This window comes from Heloderma suspectum, chromosome 2 (assembly GCF_057233095.1).
Source record: "Heloderma suspectum isolate Gila_16-S chromosome 2, 16-S_ref, whole genome shotgun sequence".
Taxonomy (NCBI): Eukaryota; Metazoa; Chordata; class Lepidosauria; order Squamata; family Helodermatidae; genus Heloderma; species Heloderma suspectum.
In genome coordinates this window covers 223884962-223909599 of record NC_139459.1, presented here as the reverse complement: position 1 = coordinate 223909599, position 24638 = coordinate 223884962, and the positions used below count along the sequence as shown (strand labels likewise).

Genomic DNA, 24638 nt, shown 5'->3' with positions numbered 1-24638 from the left:
TATCTGGGCACTGGGTAGCAAATATAGCAAGGGCTGCTTTTGAGTTGTGTGGTAGTAAGCGTGTTACTGGAAATGTATTCGACTACACAGCTACTTGTATGTAGGGATGTCAGAGAGATCCGCAATAGATTCAAATGAATTCGGATTTCTCTTCTGCAGATTCCACAGCAGACTAGCTTTTTCTATGGATTCTATGGACTTGTGGACCCGTTTTTCACTTTTTTGGGGGATTCGCATTAACTAATACAGAGTAGTGCGTTTGCGCAAGTGCACATTATCTCTAATGCACATTAACGCAAGTAGAAGGAAATTTTGGTTTAAAAAATGGATTCTGTCAATGAGCGGATGATGGAACCAAAAATGCCCAACAATCTTCAAAACATAAGCAGAATGGATTTAACAAAATCTGTACATCCCTCCTTATATGCATGGTAAGGGGCAGGGTGCCCACTCCAACAAACTCTGGACAGTTTTGTGGTAGGTGCATCTGCATATCCACCCTTGTGGGGCCGGCCCTGCTGTGCAGTGGAGTGAAACAATCCGCTTCAGGCAGCATCGTGGTGGGGAAAGAGATAAAGATGGTGCAGCAAGACTTTGTAAAATATTGGTCCTAGCAAGGGATTGGGGGTATGGGTACCCTTTGGGCTCTACTTCAGGCAGTAAAACGGCACTGGCCCATTATTTAAAGCATGAATGCAGCATGAACGCTTTTTCAAACCTAAAGAACACACACAATGAGGATCCCAAAATATGCACACATGCCATAAAGATGCCGGTATGGTTCAATAGCAGGCAAAAGTGTTACCACGTGTTCAAGTAGATGTGTCGGGAGGACATTTTCACCCTTAAAAGTGGCCTAGACATCATTTTAAATTAGAAAGGTGGCATACAGGCAAAAAAAGGGTTTCCTTTAGATGTAGAACCTTTGGTGCAAATTAAAAAAACGGAAAAAGAAAAAGGGTGGATGACTGTGGGGACAAGGGAACAGAGGGAGGCTGCAGAAGTCACCTTCCTCTTTCTGTCCCACCCACCCCCAACATGAGTAGACATGTGAGAGGTGATGTGTGTGGCCAAGTGTTATAAGAAGGAATTGCGGGGGGAGGGATGCACATACACGTGTGCCACCCCACACACTGCATTTTCCTGCCCCTTGGTGTGTAGTCTGTGTGGCAGAACCGCATTATGGAGCTTTTCAGGTAAGTGTTGTGCCAGGCCAGAATTTATTTCTTAGCTCGCCAGATCTCAGCGTTGGTTGGACCCTGTTTGGTTGCCAGGACTCAGCCTAGGCATGCAAACATTTATCTAGCCAATGAGTAAAGCCTTCCTGCTCTGAATACCTCTGAAATCAGGGCCCCCAGATTCACATAGTGTGGTTTCCAGGCAGTTTGAAGCTCGGCATCTTTGTCACAGATCCTTACTGCAACTTCTACAGAGTTCTTGGGTGGCTGAACTAGGCATCATCAGGTAGTTTATAGAGAACAGATGGATGCAAATTCATAAATGATGCTTCCATGTGGCCCAAATATGTTACAAATTGGTCCAAACGACACCAGAGAGTGTGGCAGGGAACAGCATCTGTTTTAGTCAGACGGTGCTCTGTAGCACTTCCCTCTCTGGGGAGCCAGCCGCCCAGAGTGCCGCTTGCAATGAGGTGTGAAGAATAGAGAGGGCTTCAGTGGTGTTAATGACAGAGGGACACACATCCCAAGCAGTAGAAGCTACTCCAAGTCGATCGCTCTTTAATTATCTGGAATTATAGTGCCGTTATCTCACCCTTTTTATGTTACGGTGAAGGAAATCAGGGCATACATTAATTATCTAATCCGTATGTAAAGTGTCATACATAATTTTCCTAGAGCAAAAAGGTTCCAGCTTTAAGACCTGCTTCATCTCGTCATAACCACGCAAGGGGGAAGGAAATAACAGCAGTTCCTATAGTAGTTGCTGCATCTGGTGTCCAGTCTGGGTCATCTTTCTTTTCATGGGAGAATCCTAAACTGGGGAAATGCCCTCTGAAATATACATCAGGACCTATACAATGTCCCCCAGGGGAGCAGGTTGCAGGCTCTTGCTTTTCTGTGTATAAATTAGATAAGGTGAAGGAAGCTGTTGCAAATGTTGCCTAATTTACGATTACTCTTTTGCACCACTGTAACATGTGCCTTCAGCTCCCCAAGGCCTGGTGTGCCCCACCATTCCCCATAAGTAACATTGCACTCACCCCAGTCTTGGCACAACACCATAATGCCAAGGTGGAAGCAAGCTCCTTTTAGGCTCCTTTTGTCAGGGTGGAAACTGAGCCCATAGAGCCCCAGAGCAGTTCTGATTCTGAGGAGGAACAGCAATCCATGGGAGAGGAGTGCGCTCATCTCTCAGAGCCACAGCAACTGGCAGAGATTCCTCCTGCCAGCATTCCTGGGATAGATAGTGACCCTGGCAGTGAGAGAGCACTGGAGGGGGGCTTGCTGGATGCTCGGCGCAGACGCAGGGAGCGATGGCAGATGGAGGGCGCCGAAAGGAGACGTAGCACTCGTTTGGCGCACAAACAACAGTCGCATCCCGAGGACCCAAGGGAAAGAGGGAGGATCTCTCCCTAGCCCATAAGTTCAGGGTCTTCTTGTGGTTCTCCTTCAAATGGGGACCAACTGCCTTACCTGGAGCTTAGGCTACTCAGCTATCTTTCCCCGGTGCTGTTCCTTGCTTTGGCGCTAGCAACTGGTATTCTGAAAGAGTCATAAAGTAATAAAGGAATAAAGTCTTGGAAATAATTCCTCATCATCTGTGTCCTGAGTTGGCTATTGGTGAGGACTGCAAGAGGCAGCTAGGGTGCTCCTGACACCTTTCAGCCCAGCTTGTACCCCTAGGGCAGGGGAACCTCTTTCAGCCTGAGAGCCGAATTCACTTTCAGAGAAGCTCTCAGGGGCCGCATTCCCATGGTGGGCAGGATCGAAGGCAAAGGGGAGGGAGCAAAGCAAAAGCAGTGGGGCCAAAGATAGAGGCAAAATGCCAGCATATCGTCACTTATGCAAATCTCTTGCTGCGAGCAGCTAAGCCTTGGGAGAGGCATTTCGACTTTTTAGAATGGGGGAAAAAATACTGTACAAAAGCCAGGAAACCACCCAAGTTGGGGGTGGGGGGAGAGGACAGGGCCAGGGGAAAAGGGCCTGGCCATCTGAGGAGCCCCAGAAGGGCTGGATTGGGACTCCGAGAGGGTTTGATGTGCCCCCCACCCAGCCCTCATCCCTGTCCTAGGGGAAATGCAGCAATTGAATTCCCAACATGTTTCAACACTTGGTCTTTATCAAGGGAAAAACTCTTGGAGATTCTTCTGGAGGATTCCCTCTCCCTTGCTTCTTCCAAAGAAGACTGAAAAGTATCCTACCTTAAGTAGTCTTCTTTGGAAGAAGCAAGGGAGAGGGAATCCTCTAGAAGAATCTCCAAGAGTTTTTCCCTTGATAAAGACTTGTGTCGAAAAACGCTGGGAATTCAATTGGTGCAGCTGTTTCTTTTTTGACTTTGGTTCCCAGCCTTACAGCTGTTTTTTTCTGGTCCCATTGGCACTGTTGAAATGCAGCAATGCCTGCCAGAAACTTCAGAGAATCAGAGCAAGAACTTCACTTCTACAGAACATTGGGGTGGGGAAACACTTGCCAGGTTACCCAGCTCACTTCAGGTCCTCACCCCCTTAACTATGTATCACAAGCCCAATTATTTGGCATCAAAGAAGTGTTTATCAGAAGAAAAAGGACCGTCCTTAGCCCTCAAATATTGTGCTCAAGATGGATAACTTGCTTGCTGCCACCTTGATGCAGGTGCAATAAAAGTGGCGATCTTGCACAATGAAACTCAGGATGATGGCTCCAGCTTTGGGACAAAGTACCACCGATATAAAACAGATTGAGGATGGGAGTGTCAGAAAAGGCTGATGCGTTAATACTAATTTCAAGAAGGAAATCAGGCAGGAACCTGCGTCACCTGCATCACCTGCACTCATGATGAATAGCCAGGGAGCATCTGCACATCATGGTGTTCATGAAACTTGGAAATACGTGTAAAAGAGACCCGGTCTGTACTTTTGCCCTCTTGCAATTTCATGGCTGGCTTATCAGGTTGTCCACATTTTGATAGCAGAAGGAGTAGGGATGTCAGAGAATTTTGCCACGAATCTCGGGGAGACCGAATGCCAGAGCATTCGGCCCCCCAAAACCGGTGGCGAAACAGTCTGCCCCCCCTGCCCCCCCCCAGGATGGGACTTACCTTGGGCGAATCTCCCTGGTGGCGGTGGCTCCGGCGGCAGAACGGCGGCGGCGGCTGCGGCGGCCGGTCTTCCGACCGCCTGCCACCGCCGCCATTTCCAGTTAAAAAAAAAAAATACGTGATAGGCTACGTAAAGATTTACGTAGCCTATCACGGCTAGATTTTTAAAAAATACCGTGATAGGCTACATAAATGTTTACGTAGCCTATCACGGCTGAGTTTAAAAAAAACAAAAAACACGCATACGCAAATGGCAGCGCCCATGGGCGCCGCCATTTCCATACGCGCGGTTGTTGTGGTTTTTTTTTAACTCAGCCATGATAGGCTATGTAAACATTTACATAGCCTATCACGGCTGACTGCAGGGACGCAAACGGTGGCGGCTATGGCCGCCGCCATTTGCGTTCCCGGCCGGCCAGGATTCGCGGCGGGAGGGACGGGGCGCCTCCCCCTGGGCCAGAATTTTGGGGGGGAGGGACAGGGCACCTCCCCCCGGCCAGAATTTCAGGGGAAGGGACGGGGCGCCTCCCCCCCGGCCAGAATTTCGGGGGGAGGGACAGAGCGCCTCCCCCCCACCACGAATCAAATTTCGGTACAGGTGGACATCACCAGATGGTCAATATCGAAATCAGATTGATTATGTCCTTTGCAGCCAAAGATGGAGAAGCTCCATACAGTCAGTAAAAACAAGACCTGGAGCTGACTGTGGCTCAGATCATGAGCTGCTTCTTGCAAAATTTCGGCTTAAATTGAAGAACGTCGGGAAAACCACTAAACCGTTCAGGTATGACCTAAATCATATCCCTGATGAATATACAGTGGAGGTGAGGAATAGATTTCAGGGATTAGACCTGATAGACAGAGTGCCTGAGGAACTATGGACGGAGGTCCGTAACATTGTTCAGGAGGCAGCAACGAAATCCATCCCAAAGAAAAAGAAATGCAAGAAAGCAAAGTGGATGTCTGATGAGGCTTTACAAGTAGCTGAGAAAAGAAGGGAAGCGAAAAGCAAGGGAGAAAGGGGAAGATATACCCAACTGAATGCAGAGTTCCAGAGAATAGCAAGGAGAGACAAGAAGGCCTTCTTAAATGAACAATGTAAAGAAATCGAGGAAAACAACAGAATGGGAAAGACTAGAGATCTCTTCAAGAAAACTGGAGATATCAAGGGAACGTTTTGTGCAAAGACGGGCATGATAAAGGACAAAGAAGGCAGGGACCTAACAGAAGCAGATGAGATTAAGAAGAGGTGGAAAGAATACACAGAAGAACTATACAGGAAAGATCTTAATGTCCCTGATAGCCATGATAGTGCGGTCACTGAACTTGAGCCGGACATCCTAGAGAGTGAAGTCAAGTGGGCCTTAGGAAGCATTGCTAACAACAAAGCTAGCGGAGATGACAGTATTCCAGCCGAGCTATTTAAAATCCTAAAAGATGATGCTGTTAAAGTGCTGCATTCAATATGCCAACAAATCTGGAACACTCAACAGTGGCCACAAGACTGGAAAAGGTCAGTTTACATTCCAATTCCAAAGAAGGGCAACGCCAAAGAGTGTTCAAACTACTGCACAATTGCGCTCATTTCACATGCCAGCAAGGTGATGCTCAAAATCCTACAAGCTAGGCTTCAGCAGCTTGTGAACCGAGAACTACCGGAAGTACAAGCTGGGTTTAGAAGAGGCAGAGGAACTAGAGATCAAATCGCCAACATTCGCTGCATCATGGAGAAAGCAAGAGAATTCCAGAAAAACGTCTATTTCTGCTTCATTGACTACGCTAAAGCCTTTGATTGTGTGGATCACAACAAACTGTGGCAAATTCTTAAAGTGATGGGAGTACCAGACCACCTTACCTGTCTCCTGAGAAACCTGTATGAGGGTCAAGAAGCAACAGTAAGAACCAGAGATGGAACAACTGATTGGTTCAAAATTGGGAAAGGAGTACGACAAGGCTGCATATTGTCACCCTGCTTATTTAACTTATATGCAGAGTACATCATGAGAAACGTCGGGTTGGATGAATCAGAGGTCGGAATTAAGATTGCCGGGAGAATTATCAACAACCTCCGATATGCAGACGATACCACCCTAATGGCAGAAAGTGAAGAGGATCTCAAGAGCCTCTTGTTGAGGGTGAAAGAGGAGAGTGCAAAAGCTGGTTTGAAACTCAACATTAAAAAAACTAAGATCATGTCATCTGGCCCTATCACTTCCTGGCATATAGAAGGGGAAGAAATGGAAGCAGTGACAGATTTTACTTTCTTGGGCTCCAAGATCACCGCAGACGGTGACTGTAGCCATGAAATTAAAAGACGCTTGCTCCTTGGGAGGAAAGCTATGGCAAACCTAGACAGCATAGTAAGAAGCAGAGACATCACCTTGCCGACAAAGGTCCGTCTAATCAAAGCTATGGTTTTCCCAGTAGTAATGTATGGCTGTGAGAGCTGGACGATAAGGAAGGCTGAGCGCCGAAGAATTGATGCTTTCGAACTGTGGTGCTGGAGAAGACTCTTACGAGTCCCCTGGACTGCAAGGACGTCAAATCAGTCCATCCTAAAGGAAATCAACCCTGACTGCTCATTGGAAGGACAGATAATGAAGCTGAAGCTCCAATATTTTGGCCACCTAATGCGAAGAGAAAACTCCCTGGAAAAGACCCTGATGCTGGGAAAGATTGAAGGCAAACGGAGAAGGGGACGGCAGAGGATGAGATGGCTAGATAGCATCACCGATGCAATGAATATGAACTTGAGCACGCTCCGGGAGAGAGCGCAGGACAGGAAGGCCTGGCGTGCTATGGTCCATGGGGTCACGAAGAGTCGGACACGACTGAACAACAACAACAAAGTGACTTTCATACATCCCTGAGAAGGAGAAGAAGACTTGCACTTATTGTGCAAGTTGTGCTGCACATTATGGGAGCAAAGATCCGTCACCCACTTTCTTAGTGTGTAGTGAAACTAACCTTTGTCATCATCATCTTGTGTGTTTCTGTGCCCACATTAGCAAACAATAAAGGGAAGAAGAGCCAGAGAAATGCACAGGGCAGTCATGTTAGTCAAGATGCATGGTGAGCCCCTCACTCTCTTCAAAGCCATTTGTGAGCATTTCCGGAAGGTGTTGTCCCCCTATCTGCTCCATATGCACAAGGAATACTTGCAAATCTCGTCTAGTATACTTGCATAGTCCCACACCCCTCTCTTGTCAGCTTCCCCACGTTGTAAGGAACCCCCTTAGGGGTGGGGGGTCACCAGCAGTGGGAGGACTCACTCACTGGTTCACTTGGTCACAGACAAACTATTTGGCCAACCTGCCTTACTGACTCCAGAACTTGAAATGACACTTCCCAGCATGCTCAGCATCATCATTTCAAGTACTTGAGGCAGGCTAGCTGGCCTGTTCCTGAAGCTGACATATAGTGAACCTGTCAACAGTTACCCTTCCTCCATTTTGAAGGGGGATAGAACTGGCAGGCAGGCAGGGAGGGCTAGCAGAAAGGAGGCAGAACAGTAAGCAAGCCCTATTTTGATCCTGATCCAGATTTACATAGATCTGGGTTCATCTCAAAAAGGAGCACAACCTCCATCTTCAGATACTTACTCTATCCATATATGTCAGGACACAAGAAAGTTTCAGTACATACTATAAAGGGAGAAGCTAGCTACTCTGTATTATTAAGTAACTTTATTAAGTTCAGAATTTGTTTCTTTTAAAATGTTTTCATAGTTTTAATATGGTGTTTTATTCTTTTATCTTTGTTGTTCACCGCTCCAAAATCTTTTGATGTGGAGCGGTATATAAATATTGTAAATAAATAAAAAATAAACAAAATAAGAAGGATAACCCAATTTGGGGCTTCTGTTTTTGGCATCAGACCCATGTTTTTTAAAGGGTAGAATTACAACTTATGTCGCGCTGGAGCATCACTCTGGCACTTTTTTTGAAGCCAGCCCCCAGACGGGTCGCAGAGGGAGTGCAGGCGGCTGCCTCTTGGCTGCCTCTCATCTACGCAGAGCCAGCCAGACAAAGGGAGCGAGAGAGGGAGCCTGAGGATACTCTGCAGCCTCCTCTCCCCCCGCCTTCTCCTCCTCAGCTCTTAGCTTCTCTGCCCGTCCCTGCTCCGCGCCTGTGCACCCAGCGCTGCCCTCATCTCCTGCAACACCGGCCACCCGTTCAGGGCTGTTGCTGCTGCTGGCCATGACAGCAGCGGGGGGGGGGGGGCTGCCACCATTTTTTACTCATGGGGCGGGGCGGGTGGCTGGTTTGTGCCAGTTTTTAGGATTTATCACACAATCCTATGCATGTTTACTCAGAAGTCAGTCCCACTATGTTCAGTTGCCAATTGGGCTTTCTCCCAGGTAAGTATGCGTAGGACTGCGGCCTTAGCTGCCTTCCCAAGATCTCTGTAAATTTCATTCGAGATAAACACCCATTGGATTGCACTGTTAATTCTTGAACATTAATGTCTACAGTAAGCAGAACTGACAGATGCAACCTGGTCTGTCATCTACACTTTTTGGTACAAGGTTGGCATGTATCTGGGCAAACAAACCCTGGTGGAGAGGAGGGAAACAGGAAAAAAACAGTTGGGGGGAGAGGAGAAAGAAGGGGGGGGTTCAATCCAGCTGGGTGTGTGGACGTTTCTGTTGCGGGATGGGATTGATATGATGAAGGAGCTTAGGAAAGGCTAATGGGTAATGTTGGAGCACAAAGGGAGTGTGCAAGGGGGCTGTTTAAATGAGAAGGGGTCTGTCTGTGAGGGGTGAGTTGAGAGGGTGAAGCTTCCATAGAGGATCATATTTTGAAAACCTAAAATGTTTCTGCTTGAGTGGGTGGATGGGTGAAAAAGATTAACTCCCCTGCATTTTTCCCAGATGTCCAATTGAAACACCAGTACCTTCCTCTCAGCTGCACTGTTTTTGGATCCCAGTTGAAGGCTGTATATCTCACAAGGTTGTACAATCTGAGAAGGGGCGTGGCTGTGAGGGGACGTGGCTGTGACTGTCACTTCTGGATTTGCCACTACACTACTGTATAAGGATGCTCAGAAACCCCTAAATACCTGGATGATGGCAGCTACCAGTCTTTACCGTGTAAGGTTTTTTCCCCCTTTGCTGTCATATGACAGTAGTGTTAGAAATTTCTTGGATATGAGCTGACGTTTCACAGAAGATATTTTAATGAGATTTCCTTTTTTGCCTCCTCCCTGGAAAAAAGTCATTTTACAGAATATTATTGAAATGATCCCTGCCATTCTTTGTGCTGCTTGCCATTTTCCCCCATAATGCCCTAGAATAATGCTATATCTGGGGCATTGGAGGGATGCAGAATGTCAGCTGGACTGCCAAAATAGTTGCTATTGGTTGCTGCAGCAGCAGCAAAAACAGAAAACAAAACAAAATGCCTAAGGAAAAAGGAAGAAGCCGTGCCGCTATGGATGGGCAGCCTTGCCTCCGAGAAACTGGTGCAGAATGTCACCCCATCCGCCCCACTTGAGAATATTTGGCAAAATTGTGCTGCCTGAAGAATTTTGGAAGGACATTTTTGCCTTACTCTAAAAATTCTACAGTTCTTATGCCCATGGCAAAGATGACTCAACTTTAATAATATCTACAGTTAGAGAAAAAAAATTATGCCAGACTTCATCGTAATCTGATTTAAACGTGCTGCTGAGCTTGTAAATGCAGCTATCTAGTTAAACATAATAACACTAACTTAAAAATCACTGTTGCATTTGTTGTCTTTCACCCATGAGGCATCGTGGTATGCTAATATGCATGGCCTAATTGATGTTATTAATTCAATAAAAGGAACCACTTCACATGTACAAGGAGTGAAGAAGGCTTATTAAGAGAGCTGTGAACACTGTATAGCTGTGTTGATGTCATGCTTGTTATATTTGTTGGATTCGACAGGCCTAGATATACTCTATACCAAAAGGAATTTGGATCCTGGGCAAACCAACCTGATTCTGCACCTGAATTACACATACTTCTATTTGATTTGCATAATTTCAGGCTTAGTTGAAATATTCATTAGACAAACAGGGTATTTGTCCTTGACCTTCCTCCTGAGGGCTATGAAAGCTGTTTCTTTGACTCCTCATTTTGCTTGCCTCTTGCTGACAATTTTGGTTCCCAACTCTTTCTGAGCCTTTCCCCATCTTTCCATTTCCTTCCCCAGGATTTTAGCTTTCCCCTAATCTCTTCTCTTGCATGAGTCAATGCCTTATTTCCCCTTAGCTTAATTCACCACCACCACCCCTATTGCTGTAGCCCCTGCCCCTGAGGTTCGGTCGAAATTTGCTATAGATTTCAACCTTCTGGTAATACCAGGGGACCATCAGAAAAGGTCAGGAATGTACCTTTTCTGTGGCAGTACCTTCTCCACCATTTCATCCATAGAACCTCAAGGGTCAGCACATGGAAAACTAAGGTATGTAAGCACATAGCTCCAGCACATTACATAACATCAAATCCATCAACCCATCACCATGCCATGTGCACACCATGTCCACCACACTTGCCATGGCCCTGTCTCCAACACCTAAGCAGTCTGCAAGTGCAACTAAGGTGGTGAGAAAAGGTGATGAGTTGTGTGGGATACTGCATGATGACAGAGAGGAGGAGGAGAAAGGGAGGGAGGGAAAGACAACTGGGCCCCAGGGGAGAGTGAAATAGGTGAGGGAAAAAACCCTATGAAGTGATGAGTAGTGAAGCTGGGCTTGCCCAGTGTGCCTCTTCATTTAGGTCCAGCACTGATTCTAACAAAATTGTTCAGAGTTGCATAGCACTCCCTCTGTTTTCCAGTTTAATGGGGTGAATGCCCATAAGTGCTTATGTAGCCAAAACACCTCAACGGGGAGGTATCAGTGGGCTTGGCAGAACCCCACAGTTTGTAGTCCCAAAAAAATCTGGTTTAAAAAAAACACACAAGGGAGAGGAGGAGGAATGACACATCAGGAAGAGGAGGAAGAGACATAGAAATGTGGGGTCTTGTGGGGCACTAAACCCACTGATTAGTCCATGCAACATTTCACTGTGGGCCTCCCCTTGTAGTATGGAATAATATAGAAAGGAGTGATGTCACAGAGGGAAGGGAAAGAAGAGATGGGAGAAGACACAGAGCTCCTTGGTGATGAGAATTTCCCTCTTTAAGGGTATGTCAAGCTTCTGAGCCCTTACTGAACTCTGCAAGCACATTTTCAGCAATGAGAAGGCTAGAAATGTGCATTTATTTAGGAGTAAAAACGGAAAGGAGTAAAAATGCAAGGGGCCACGGTGGCTTAGTGGTTAAGATGCTGAATTGCAGACCGGAAGGTCAGCAGGACAGCAGTTCAAGACCCGAGTGCTGCGTGACGGAGTGAGCTCTCGTCTTCAGTCCAAGCTTCTGCCAACCTAGCAGTTCGAAAGCAAGAAATTGCAAGTAGATAAATAGGTACCACCTTGGCGGGAAAGGTAACAGCGTTCCATGCACCTCGGTGTTCAGTCATGCCAGCCACATGACCACGGAAGCGTCTTCAGACAGCGCTGGCTCTTCGGCTTAGAAATGGAGATGAGCTCCACGCCCTAGAGTCGGACACGTCTGGTTGGGGACACCTTTACCTTTTTAAAAACGCAAATTCCCAGAAAGCCTGTTCTTGTCCAGATTCCATGAGACACAGCACAAAGGCAGAGGAGCAAAACATTCAGGGCAACCTTCCCTCAACCTGGTGCCCTCCAGATGTGTTGGATGTGTTAGACTGCAACACATCCAACATGCTGGCTGGAAATTATGGGAGTTGAAGTCCAACACATCTGGAGGGCACCAGGTTGGGGAAGGCTATGTTAGGGTTTTACCTAGGCCACAAATGACACAGTGTCATTCCCATGGGGCATTCCATCCCTACTCACAAGGGGAATACCCCTAGGCTGCTAAGAGCAGCCAAATTGCGGCTTGGAGAAGCAGCAACACTTTTTTTCTCAGTTAGAAAGAAAAGAACTTCCAGTCACCTCTTCTTTGAAGGTAAGCCCACACCACCAAAAAGTTATTTGATTTTGCCCACTCTCCAAAATGGATGCCTATATATACACACGCACACGCACACACGAGGGACATATGCTCTGCAGAAGCAAAGGGGGCTGGGTCTTGGGCCCCAGCCTGAACTCAGGGCACAGCCAATCAAAATAATTTGTTTTGAAGCTTTACAGTTAACAATATCTAATCAATATGCAGATCAAGATGAGTGGGTTGGTAGGCAATCAGCTGGGTTAACTCTTATTAGCCAATTATTCCTGTACAAAGAACATTTGCATAGCTGTCCAGTTAAATAGGCTGACCAACAAAGGCATCATAAAAATGGATGAATATTTTAGGTGTACCTTTCAGGAATGGTTCATTCTGGAAGGCCTAACCTGTAGCGGACAAGATGAAAACTGTTTTTTGTTTTGTTTTTTCATTCAAGAGCTGGCTCAGACAATTCATTCATATTTCTTTCCCTCTGTTACAGAGGATTTAACAGCAATTCCCCCCCCCCGCACGCGCACACGCACACACACGCTAATCTGTTCTTTGCTACCAGTTTCAGTCCATTTGAAATCAAGCACAGTGGCAGGTCCCGAGCTCATGTACTTTCCGGAGTTGCTCAGATGGCAGTAATTGGTATTCCAGAAGACAAACTACAGGCCTCGCAAAGGCCATCACTCCGCAAAATCATTCAATCATACTGAGGACCAAACTCTCCAGACTGCTTGTAATGGGAAATGCAAGGACTGGAGTGACTCTCTCTTGCCCCACCTTACTTTTGGGAGGTAGCCAGTCTGCAGTTTTCAGTGACCTCCTTTGGACAGAGCCTCGTAGCAGCTAATTGCAGCTGATCAAGCTGACAGGTGTCCCTGGCACATGCAACAAATCAGTCCTCTCTCTTGATAAATTTCAGACCTTCTTTTGTCATATGCAAGCCTTGTACTTTACATTCACCCTCCCCGCCATATAATTCATCTCATCTTTCTAGTGGCTTTGAGAAATTTTACTAGAATCTCCCCCCCCCCTTTATGCGTAAGGTGTTTTGCCTTGGTAATTTATTGAGCATCTTCCCCTGTTTAATTTTCCCTCCCCCTCAGTCTGCTGTCCTGACCATCTGCAGTGTTTTCATGAGGTACTTCTGCATTAACTTCTTAAGGAAGAAGGCAGAGCAAAGCAACCTTTCCCCCCGAAGGTAATGTCAACAGAGTACCCTAAAATCTCAGGCCATGGGCTGTAATTTTACTTTGTCCCTCTTGGAGATCCATTTGTCAATTAGCTGCACACATTTGGCTGGCTTCCTCATTCAAAATCTGTGCATATTGGGTAGGATGCAAATATACATTTTGCCCTCAAAGCTTCTGAACATGATGAGGTGGATGGATCACTGTGCCTGTGGATGCAATGAATTTGTATCCTTATGACACCCCCCCCCACACACACACACACACACACATTTTAAAGAGGTGCTGGGACCACAGAAATTGGCCAGATTTGCACATACAGTGATTGCATCTAGGACCTATTCACATCATACATCATTCACAACATGCATCATAAATAGAAATTCAGTGCATCTCAGCATAGTGCGGAAGACGGTAACCAGGTAACCTGTGTACCTCCCTGTTTACTCTGCTTTCCAGGTGCTCAGTGCTGATGGGCAACAGTTCTGATGTTCTTTATCTTTAAACTGGAATGGGACAGGACACAGGACAGCCCTTCAAACAGAGGACAATCCTCTGTGTAAAAGAAGACACCACCTGGCCACCCTATGTCTGGTTTTGTGCCTTAAGCTGCATCTCTACATACAGAAAATAAGCAAGTAAACTTTTCCAACTTGACATGAACATAGGGTGCTGTTGCACTTATCTCCTGCTCGTGGCTTCCCTTTGGGGCTTTTGGTTGCCCACTTTGGGAACAGAATACCTTGAGTCTGATCCAGCATGGCTGTTCTTATGTCCATATGAACTGACAGGAAAACTTTACTTGCTTAACTTCTGCAAGTCAGATTATTGTTAAAGGCATGGGGTGGGAGATGGGCCGTTAAAAACCAGCAACATTAATTCCTACAGATCCCTACTGTCATGGGAGAATCTGCACCATTCCGCCCCCCCCCCCCCCACACACACACATACTTCTACATAGCTGTTGATGAGTCCCTTCCTCAATAACATCACAAACCAAAATATTGGATAGGAAATGATACAAATCATGATGTCACCAAAAGCCATACCAAATTATGAGTTCGTGGAATGACACATTTCTGGATTGTTTTCTTCACTGGTGATTAAGATGTGTAATTGTTAATCTATGACATGATGCAAGGTCTTTTATTTAACTGGGTGAATGATGCCTGTGTTTATTAGTCATGGGATTTTCTTAAAGAGCAAGGGGGGTTGGTTCACTTTCATTTTTCTTTTTTGTCATTGAGACACAGAGAAATGAAGGTGATGGAACAAAGTAACAGAACAAAGCATACTAATTTTTTTTTTTAAGCCATTTATATTTAAAGCGTGTTGGTAGTTTTCAAAGCAATAAAAACTGTTCAAATTTAATTTTTTACTATAAATACAAAATAACTCAGATGTTTTTGTTTAATAGCACCAGTTGTAAGAAGAATATATAAGGTTTGGGAATACCACAGAGCTGTTTAACAGGCAGCACTCTGTCTAGTAAAGAGTTCTGTGAGTCTCAGAAGTCTGCATATACTGGCTCAGTAGTGTGTTCTCTCTGACTGCTACTTCATTTATTTATTTATTTATTTCTATACCGCCCAATAGCCGAAGCTCTCTGGGCAGTTCACAAAAATTAAAACCAAACAACACACAATAAAACAATTTAAAATATATAGAACATTAAAACCATAATATAACAATACAACCACAATAAAACCTAGCAGCAGTACAGGAGTTTAAAATACAGATTTAAAACAGCAAAGATAAAAATTTAGAAAGCTAAAATGCTAAAATGCCTGGGAAAATAAAAAGGTCTTCACCTGGCGCCGAAAGGAGCAATGTAGGCGCCAGGCGAACCTCACTAGGGAGCTCATTCCAGAGCCGGGGTGCCACAACAGAAAAAGCCCTCCTCCTAGTAGCCACCCGCCTCACTTCCTTTGGCAGGGGCTCACGGAGAAGGGCCACTGATGATGATCTTAAGGTCCGGGCAGGCACATATGGGAGGAGGCGATCCTTCAGGTAACCTGGCCCCAAGCCGTTAAGGGCTTCATGTTACTGATGAGTGACATCCTGCTCATTCCAGCTTACTATTAACTGCCTTACTGTGACTGTGGAAGAATAAATACAAGAAACTTTATTGGGTGGTGAGGGGGTGGGGGAAGGCACTTTAGTGTAGTCTCAAACTAATAGTTAAAATATGAGCATAAAAGAGGATCTTACCCAGCCCACTATAAAGTGCAGGCACACTTTAAAGAACTGCGAAGCAGTGAATATGTTTCTGCATGTAGTCCCACGTTTCCCACTGGCTGACTGAGTTATAATTCATCCTCTCCTGGTGCCACAGAGAGAGCTATAAATAAGCCTCCTGATACCTCAACATTAATTAACAGTGGATTTCGCTGTTTTTATAATGTTCTTTCTTTGCCTTTGTTCTTCGGATGGGTGATGCATCACAGGACTGTTAAGATTCCCTCCTTCCTTTCACCTGGATTTGTGCTGCCCTTTCTGCTGGATACAAGGGATTTAATTGTATTAACTTAATTGGCAAATGTATTGTTCAGACAGCTGTGCACCAGAAATGACTTGGTGTATTATTTTGCAAGGTAAGGAGCTGGTGGCAGCTCACCATGTCATCTGCTGCTGCCAGTCACCTCCGGACTAATTCAGCACTGACCAGCTTTCCAGAAGGCCGGGGGCAGTGCCAGCATATCCTGGGGAGGGAACAAGCTCAGAGGCCAGTTGCTCAGTAAACACCCCCCACCCCACCCCACCCCAGTGGAAATAGAAGGCTCCTTTCACACAGAGCTTTTATCCTGCGATTGAGATTGCTCCTTCACAGAGGTTTGCAGGCTCTTTACATGAAACCGTGATCCTCGAGGGCGTCTCCTGCACTAAATGCCCTTTGTTCCGTTTTTAAATGGATCGCAGATAGTGAGCTATGAAATTACACCTTTGTGTCCCAGTTCAGTTTCCTCTGTGAAAAGAGGAAAAGCGGCAAGAAGAGGAGTGAGATCAATGAAAGATAATGGAAGACTCAGAGATGGGGGAGGGGGCAGGGGGAGGGGGAGGGGGAAAATGTGAAGGGAGTCAGTGGTGATCCTGCATTTAAAACGGAAACAGAAAGCCCCGTTTTAAATGCAGGATTTTAGGCTGGTGTGGAGATGCCCAGAGATACCAAAGGGCGTTGCCTGCACAGTGTGCTCCATAGCAGATCGACCATTGCGTTAAATGGACAATTGTCTACCGCACAGACACAAGGAGGGAGCCGAAAGGGTCCTCAGACATATCTGAGCACCCCAGCTAATGGCAATCCTGCATTCAGAGTCCTCACGCAACTTTTTAAAAGTCTGCTTCTTCATGCCTCATATTTTTATGACTAAAAGAAAACACATTCTGAGTGACTTGTCTGGATGCTGCTAACTGGCTTGTGATGCAGCACTTAACAATGGAGGAATTAGAGTGCCGTTGGAAGTTGCTGTTTTTCCCTCCCCCAAGCATGAAAGGAATTTTTTTTCATCTCAGGCACCAGCATGGCTTTCATTGATGCAAAATAAAGGTCACTTGCAATTGTGGATACGTGTCTTCTCACAACACCCCAGAGTGTTAAAATGATGCTGTTAGTTACATCTTAGACAACAGGGAACCTTATGAAATGGACATGCTAATTCCCACAAAATATTGGGCACAGGTTGTTTCATGTCGACATGGAGGATCTCTGCATGTGCAACAGCAGAGCGCATGTCCTAAGGCAGTCATGGAAGTAGAATCATAGAATAGTAGGGTTGGAAGGGGCCTACAAGGCCATGGAGTCCAACCCCCTGATCAATGCAGGAATCCAAGTCAGAGCATCCCTGACAGATGGCTGTCCAGCCTCGTCTTGAACAGCCATCTGTCAGGGATGCTTTGACTTGGATTTCTGCATTGAGCAGGGAGTACATGGAGACATGGAGTACATAGAGACCCAAAAAGCATTGTACTTGGAGACAAGGCAGAGCAGAGGCAAAGAAGAGGTGGCTCCTTCCCCAGCCACCAGCTTCCACAATGGATGTGCGTATGACCTGCCCTCACAGGAATGGCTGACATGGGGACCACTTGGTTGTGGCACCAAGAAGGCTGATGGGCCCAGAGATTTTCCAGCCTCAGCAAATATGGCGCAGCAGTAGCAGCCGGTCCATGAGTGTAGTATATCTCTGTCTCATGGCAATGGCTCATAATGCATGCATGGGGACTTCTTGGTCACTACCGCTGCTACTGTAATGCTCGTGGCGTGGGCGAGCAGCAACTAGCACTTTTTGGAGCCATTTCCATGCTCTAAGCAGGGTTGCTGCCTTTGCAGTGGGTTCATGTGTCCTCCCCTGAGAAGATAGGCACAGAAATTAAGATAGCCTGTTAGAATATGGCCAGCATGCCGCAGCATGCCTGGCCCTGACTGTCTTCAGGCTGCAGAACAAAAGACATGCATACTATCATCAGCTGCTGGGAGAATCCTCATTTTGAGAAATGGAGACTGCGTGATGCGGTGCAAGTAGGGAATTTGAAGCTGGGGGAGTTGAGGAGAAGTGGGAGTGGGTATTTTTTCATCAAACCTAGAGGGCCTGTACCAATGGCAAAACTCTAGGCTGACCTTTCGAACTCCTCAAATAGTATCCCTGCACATGGCTAAGCATACTAACAGAATATAGGTAATTGGTACCTGCAACGTGATGTTGCACTGTGGTGTGCTCCTGTTTATTGTTCCAGCCAGTCAGCCCTACCCTCTTCCAGAATACTCTGTTCCATTCCTACTTAGGGGTGGTTTTCTGGGGTTTTCTTTCTTCCAATATTATGTGCCCATTGATCACATCCAATCCTCATTAGACTATTTTTTGGGTGGGGGGAGAGATTCCCCTTTATCATTTTTTTCCTGGTTTTCTGCACATTTACAGACCTTGGGGTTCCCCCAAGTCTGCTGCCAGTGCCACCTCTCTTTCTTGTGCATAGTTAGTGCCATCTAGCTACACACACACAGACACACACACATTGTTGTTTTAGCTTTGGTTTTAAATATTTTAAACATTTTAACTTATGAGTTTTTGTATTTATTATAATGTATTTTAATCTTTGATTTTGTAAACCACTTAGAGCTTTCCTTAGATATGGTAAGCGATATATAAAGTGATTAAATCATCATTGTCATCATCTATTGGTATATATGATGAAATCTTCTGTGAGCATTTTGTGAGCAACTCTGTGTAGATTCTGGCATCCGGCTTTTGTGGGAATGGCAAATAGTATGTACATTGGGTTAACTTTTGGTATATCCGTAGTGCATTTGTGCCAGAGCTGACAGTACATATGACTGCTGTATGCCTTTTGTAAAAGAAAACAGCATTTTACCTGATCCACAAGCTTCCCAGTACAACTTGAATTATATAGAATGACTCATCTGAAAGGGTAGGTACCCAGGCATTTAGATTCATCCTGGTTTCTGCGACACGTTATTCCTAAATAACGTGTAGGTTTGCACTATGTCATGGAGGGGGGGATTTATTTCAAAAGCTGCCTGTCATCATGCAGATGTGAGTACTGTGGCATAGAAAATGAAAATCAAACAACCTCTTGTGATTTGGAAACAGCAGCTCACTGGAGAAACAAGACCAGGGGTGTATCAGTTGGACATTGCTACATCTCTTTGCAGGACTCTCCAGTCCCCCCTGCCGCTCCAATAGCACTTAAACTAATCCAGTGTTAAGAACACTGAAGGCAGGAATCGCTCCATTTTCAGCATTTAAATTATCCGGGCCATATGCCTCATAGAGCAATCCTATCGAGTTCCGTGGTCTCATTCCCAGGTAAGTGTGTGTAGAACTACAGCCTTAATGAATCACGTAATGGAGATATTCTTTTGCCGCTGGATTCACGGAGAACATGTATCTACAAGATTCTGGGATTCACTGCAAAAAATACAATAAAACTTGCATGAAGAATGCTGATTCTGGGTAAACTAACTAGATCTGAGTTAACATTGCCTGTGTAATGCACACAAGTTCTGTGTGTGCGCGTGCGCATGCGCACCTAGGGGCCTGCAGGGAATATAGTGTGTTAGAAATCAGCACATCAATAAAACAAATATGGCTCTGTAGTTGTGGCTTCAGATTGGCTAAAGATTTCTGCTTTCCATCTGGCCCTGGCAAGACGTGAGACCTATGTCTCCAAGTCATCTGTCTTGCTCTCAGGAGACCCTGAATGTAAACAGAACTCTAAGTGGCTGTTCTCCCGCTCAGTCTTGTGGAGGGTGCAAAGACCCCCAGTTTGAAGTCTGTGATCTCAGGCAGTTCTCGCTGTGAGCAACGTGATTAACTTTCCTTGTTATTTCTTCAGATTTGGGACAGACAACAAACAATGACAAGAGAATAACGAGGATTCTTCTCTTCCCCCCCACCCCCGCACCACTTTCCCTCTGCCATATCTACAGCCTCCTTGAGAAATACTGCCAATCCTAAAAGAATGGCCCCTTCAGTCAAATGTGGCTTTAATGAAAAATACATATCCACAGGCTTTCTTTCAGCCTGTATTATTAATGTGACCTTTACTCAACTGCGTCCCTCTCCTTTTGATTTCTGTGAATAAATGTAATTAGGAGGGTGTGTGGGCTACAGCTGAGCTTCAGCAAGGGGTTCGAACTCCGGGTAGGTGAGCGAGATGTTACCCAATTAACTCCTTCAATAATGCAGCCATGGTGACAAGTGGAAGGTTCATGCAGCAGCTAACGCTGTAGGGGGAAAATAGACCCTTGTTTAAAACTCAGATTGATGAGGAGGAAATTCTCCCTCAGTAGGTACAACCTGTGATGAATGAAGCAGTAATCTCATGTGTATACCAAAAATGTATAGACTGGCTGAGAAATGAAGCCCTTCAAATAATCAAATGCACAGTTAACACTTATAAGAATATGTTTCTGCCCTTTGAAGATGCATTTGCTTTATGTCACTAGAAGCAATTTGCCAGCTTAATATAATGACACCAAAATCTTACATAATTTTAATCTTACATACAACGCAATCTAATCAAGAAACTCTTAATAATTTTAGGCCGGTGGCAAATGTTCCATTCCTAGGCAAGGTCTCTGAGTGGGTGGTTGCCAACCAGCTCTGGACACTCTTGGATGAGACCAATTATCTGGATCCAGTGAAGTAGGGGTTCCGGCCAGGTTTTGGCACAGAAACAGTCTTGGTCACCCTGTATGTTTCCCTATGTCAGGAGAAAGACAGGGGAGTATGACCCTGTTGACTCTCCTTGATCTTCCAGCAGCTTTCAATACCATCGACCGTGGTATCCTTCTGGGATGATTGTCTGAGCTGGGAGTGGGAGGCACTGCAGTGCAGTGGTGCCGCTCCTACTTGGAGGGTCAGCTCCAGAAGGTGGTGCTTGGGGAACATTGCTTGGCCCTGCAGACTCTCCAATATGGGGTTCCACAGGGGTCAGTTTTGTCCCCCATGCTGTTCTGCATCTACATGAAGCCGCTGAGTGCTCCTTCTGCTGCCTCTCTTCCTTCAAATAGCTGTCACTGCTCATTCACGTTCCCTCTGGGCCCAGTCACCACTGCTAGAGAGCAGGACTGGGAGAGTGGCTTGCTGTTCCCCTTTCCCTTCACTCACATCATGCCCTGTCCCTCGTCATCAGATCCTTTGTCATGACCACAGGCAACTAGGCACAGAATCCTTTGTCACGATACCTGCTGCCTCGCCTAGTTGCCCTGTAGCTGTGGGGAAGTGGCATTCTCCAGAGGACCAAGTGGATCAAAACAAAAAAGGAATAATCCACTCTGGAGGAACCAATTTATTAACACTTTCTATTTGCCACTGAAGAAGATCATACAATTGAAATGCATTTGGCAATTTGGACTGTTAGTCATTTAAGCTATGGATGGCTAGTTATACCTTTCTCTGCCTTACAACAAATAGTTCATTAGATAATTGTGTTAAAACATTTTTGTGCTTCATGTTTTTGCACCGTGGCAGCACCAACGAGTGCTGGATCCATAATTTTTAGGGTTCCGTCCATGGAGGCAGATGAGCTCCCTGATTGGATAGTGGTTTGGGCGGTGTTCCCCTTAAAAATCATATGAAATCATCCGGATTTTGGATTTCATGGATCCAACTTTTACCCAGTCTTCATGGAATAACATAAAATCAGCAACCAATTTTACATTATAAACCGTGCCCATACCATTTATCTCCCAATAACTGTTACTGTCAGTCATTAATTAAGGGCGCAACCCTATGCAAGTCCAGACAGAAAAAGGTCCTACAACTCCCAGCATTCCTTGGCTGGAGAATGCTGGGAGTGGTGTGACCCCCCACCGTCTAAACATGCATGGGACTACACCCTTAATTATGATCCCATCTTGTCAGGAGCAGCAAAATATTTGGCTGTCCTCCTGCTGCTGTCCTGCTGCTGATCTCTCCTCCCATGCCAGCACACCTTGATCATCTCTTCCACAGCCTCAGATAAGGAGCGTGGTGGGGAGAGGTAGCTACATGGAGTTGGATTCGGGATCTGCCTTCCACAAGAGGCAGGGCTTGGCTCATGGAAGGTCCCTCCACCCGATTTTAGGGATCCCCCTCGCCCACCCAAACCACAGCTCACCCCATTCAGCAGGATCTCCTGACTGTATAGCATTTTCACGGGACTGGAGGGGTTGCCATCGGAAGCAGGGGGCTGAGAAGTCCGTATCCACCAATGCAGCTGCTCATGCTTAAATCTGGATCCAACCCACTACATCCATGGCGTCAGGATCCTTGTTGTTGTCTGGGGCGGGGTGGGGAGATCTTCACGACAATGGAATGAGAAGTGTGTTGGAGCATTATCCGCATTTTCATGGAATTGGCTTTGGCCTACTTCACAGGGGTGCAGCGGGAGGAGAGGGGATGGATAACTTGATATTGAAGTTGTGAAGTCTGCTTGGTCAGAGTCTTAAGATGGTGTGAAGAGGTGCAGACTGAAATGGAGTAGACTCTACTAGTATGCAGAATTCAGATTACATCCAGGACTGTTGGGACAAACAGTCCCCCCAACATGTATTTTTGAAAATATGAAATCAGTTGTTACATGGGTTTGTCTCCAACCTTAGACAGGTTCCTTGGTAGCAGAGAGAAAAAGTAATGCTTATTTGGATAGGAAAAAAGTCCTACAACTTCCAGCATGCCCCTGCCAACATCCATAGTACCCAGCCATGGCAGTCATAACTACTAGTAGCCAGAAGCTATCCATAGCAGCTTTTATATCAGCAAAAATGGAGATTAATTTTGGATGGTGTACTAGCCAAAAAAGAGTTAATAGAGGCCAAATTAGATTTTGTTACCTGCTGGCTAAAGGGAAGAAAACCCACAGAGTAAAGTCTCATCTTCAAGTTATTAAAAATACATAAGTTGGCATAGCATAAGTGTGTCAGGGCAAAGATAATAAAAGCAGAGGCACAAGATGAGTTTGTAACAGGAGAGATGTCAGGAACAACAAGAAGGATTTTTACATGCTTTTGTGTTGGTAGCTAAAACATGGCAAAGGATAACTGGACCGATTGCTCAACTCAGAAGGAATGAAAACGACAAGTTAAAAAGAGGGGAAACGCTTCTGTACCTATTTTATTTCAATTGTTATATAAAAAATAAAACCTGCATGAGATGAGATGCTTAGAAACACAAAACTAAGGACACAGAAAAGATGACAAAGGAGAATGTCAAAGAATACTTGAAACCCAGAGCATCTGAGACAATACCTTTTATTTGCACCAGCTGCTATTCAAAGGGTACTGGCAGTATGCAAGTTTTGCTTTGTGTTTTTGATTCAGTGAGACCAAGGGACTGCAAAGACCTTGATATACTACAAAGACTTCATGGACAACCTGAATGAATTCAAGTCAGTTGGACATGATAGGATTCATTCACTGATAGAGTTTGTTGAAAAAATCTCTAGACTGTAGACTCAGAGGAGGGCAACGAAGATGATCAGGGAACTGGAAACAAAGCCCTACGAGGAGAGACTGGGCATGTTTAGCCTTGAGAAGAGAAGACTGAGGGGAGATATGATAGCACTCTTCAAGTACTTGAAAGGTTGTCACAGAGAGGAAGGCCAGCATCTCTTCTCGATCATCCCAGCATTCAGGACATGGAATAATGGGCTCTAGTTACAGGAAGCCAGATTCCGGCTGAACATCAGGAGAAACTTCCTGGCTGTTAGAGCAATACAACAATGGAACCAATTCCCTAGGGAGGTGGTGGGCCCTCCCACACTGGAGGCATTCAAGATGAGGCTGGACAGCCATCTGTCAGGAAAGCTTTGACTTGGATTCCTGCATTGAGCAGGGGGCTGGACTCGATGGCCTTGTAGACCCCTTCCAACCCTACTATTCTATGATTCTGTGATAGCATCATGTCACATAGGTTTAGCTACAGATCAGCTTAAGGGAAACTGTATGACAGTCCTGCACACTGGATAAGAAGAAATATAGTAAGCTACTGTTAGTTTGACTTTTATATCTTGGAAAATATGAACATAAATTTTACCACACTTCAACCACACAGCTCTACTCTATTCCCCACAAGTCATCATGCAAAAGTGAATAGATATAATTCACTGGGATATCCTCCAGGAATCATACTGTAGATGGCTTTGGCACTAAACTGCATTTGATCCCTAAACTTACTAAGAAATTTGGGGTTCCTTGCCCAGGAACTATAACAGGGGACTTTCTGGGACATAAAGTATCTTTGTGTGAAACAAATTTGCAGAAAAATCTTGCTGGAATAAATAACACTTCTTGCAAAACGTTGAAAACACCACAAAATGTTCCCACCAATAGTTAAAGCTCAAGCTACAGGAATAAAAACCAGGCAAAGACATTTTAATTCAAGCAGGCCTTTAGCATGTAAGCTGGTCTGTTGGAGTGGGTGCTGTTTTTCTTCTGTTATTATGTTTTTAATTGTGTTTTTAGAGAGCAATGCTATGGCCCCTAGATGGAGTCGGGGGGAGGGGGCTTAAGATAGTTCAGATTCCTGGATCCGAGACAGTGCTCCAACCTCAGAGCCAAGGAATCTGAGCTCCCCACTCCCTCCCCCTCGCAGCCGGCATGGAGAGAACTGCACCAGTTGCCTCTCCAAGGTTGCAAAGGTGACCTCGGAGAGGAGGGCAAAGGGGCACGCCGGTGGGCAGGGAGGGGAGGGAA

The 24638-nt window shown here is 45.6% G+C and overlaps 1 non-coding gene across 1 annotated transcript; it reads right to left on the bottom strand.

Moving 5' to 3' along the window:
* Positions 1-3665: 3665 nt before the first annotated feature.
* LOC146354127 (small nucleolar RNA SNORD66) lies at positions 3666-3742 on the bottom strand. Its single transcript, XR_014788716.1, has one exon. It is a non-coding gene; the product is annotated as a small nucleolar RNA SNORD66 (small nucleolar RNA).
* Positions 3743-24638: the final 20896 nt, after the last annotated feature.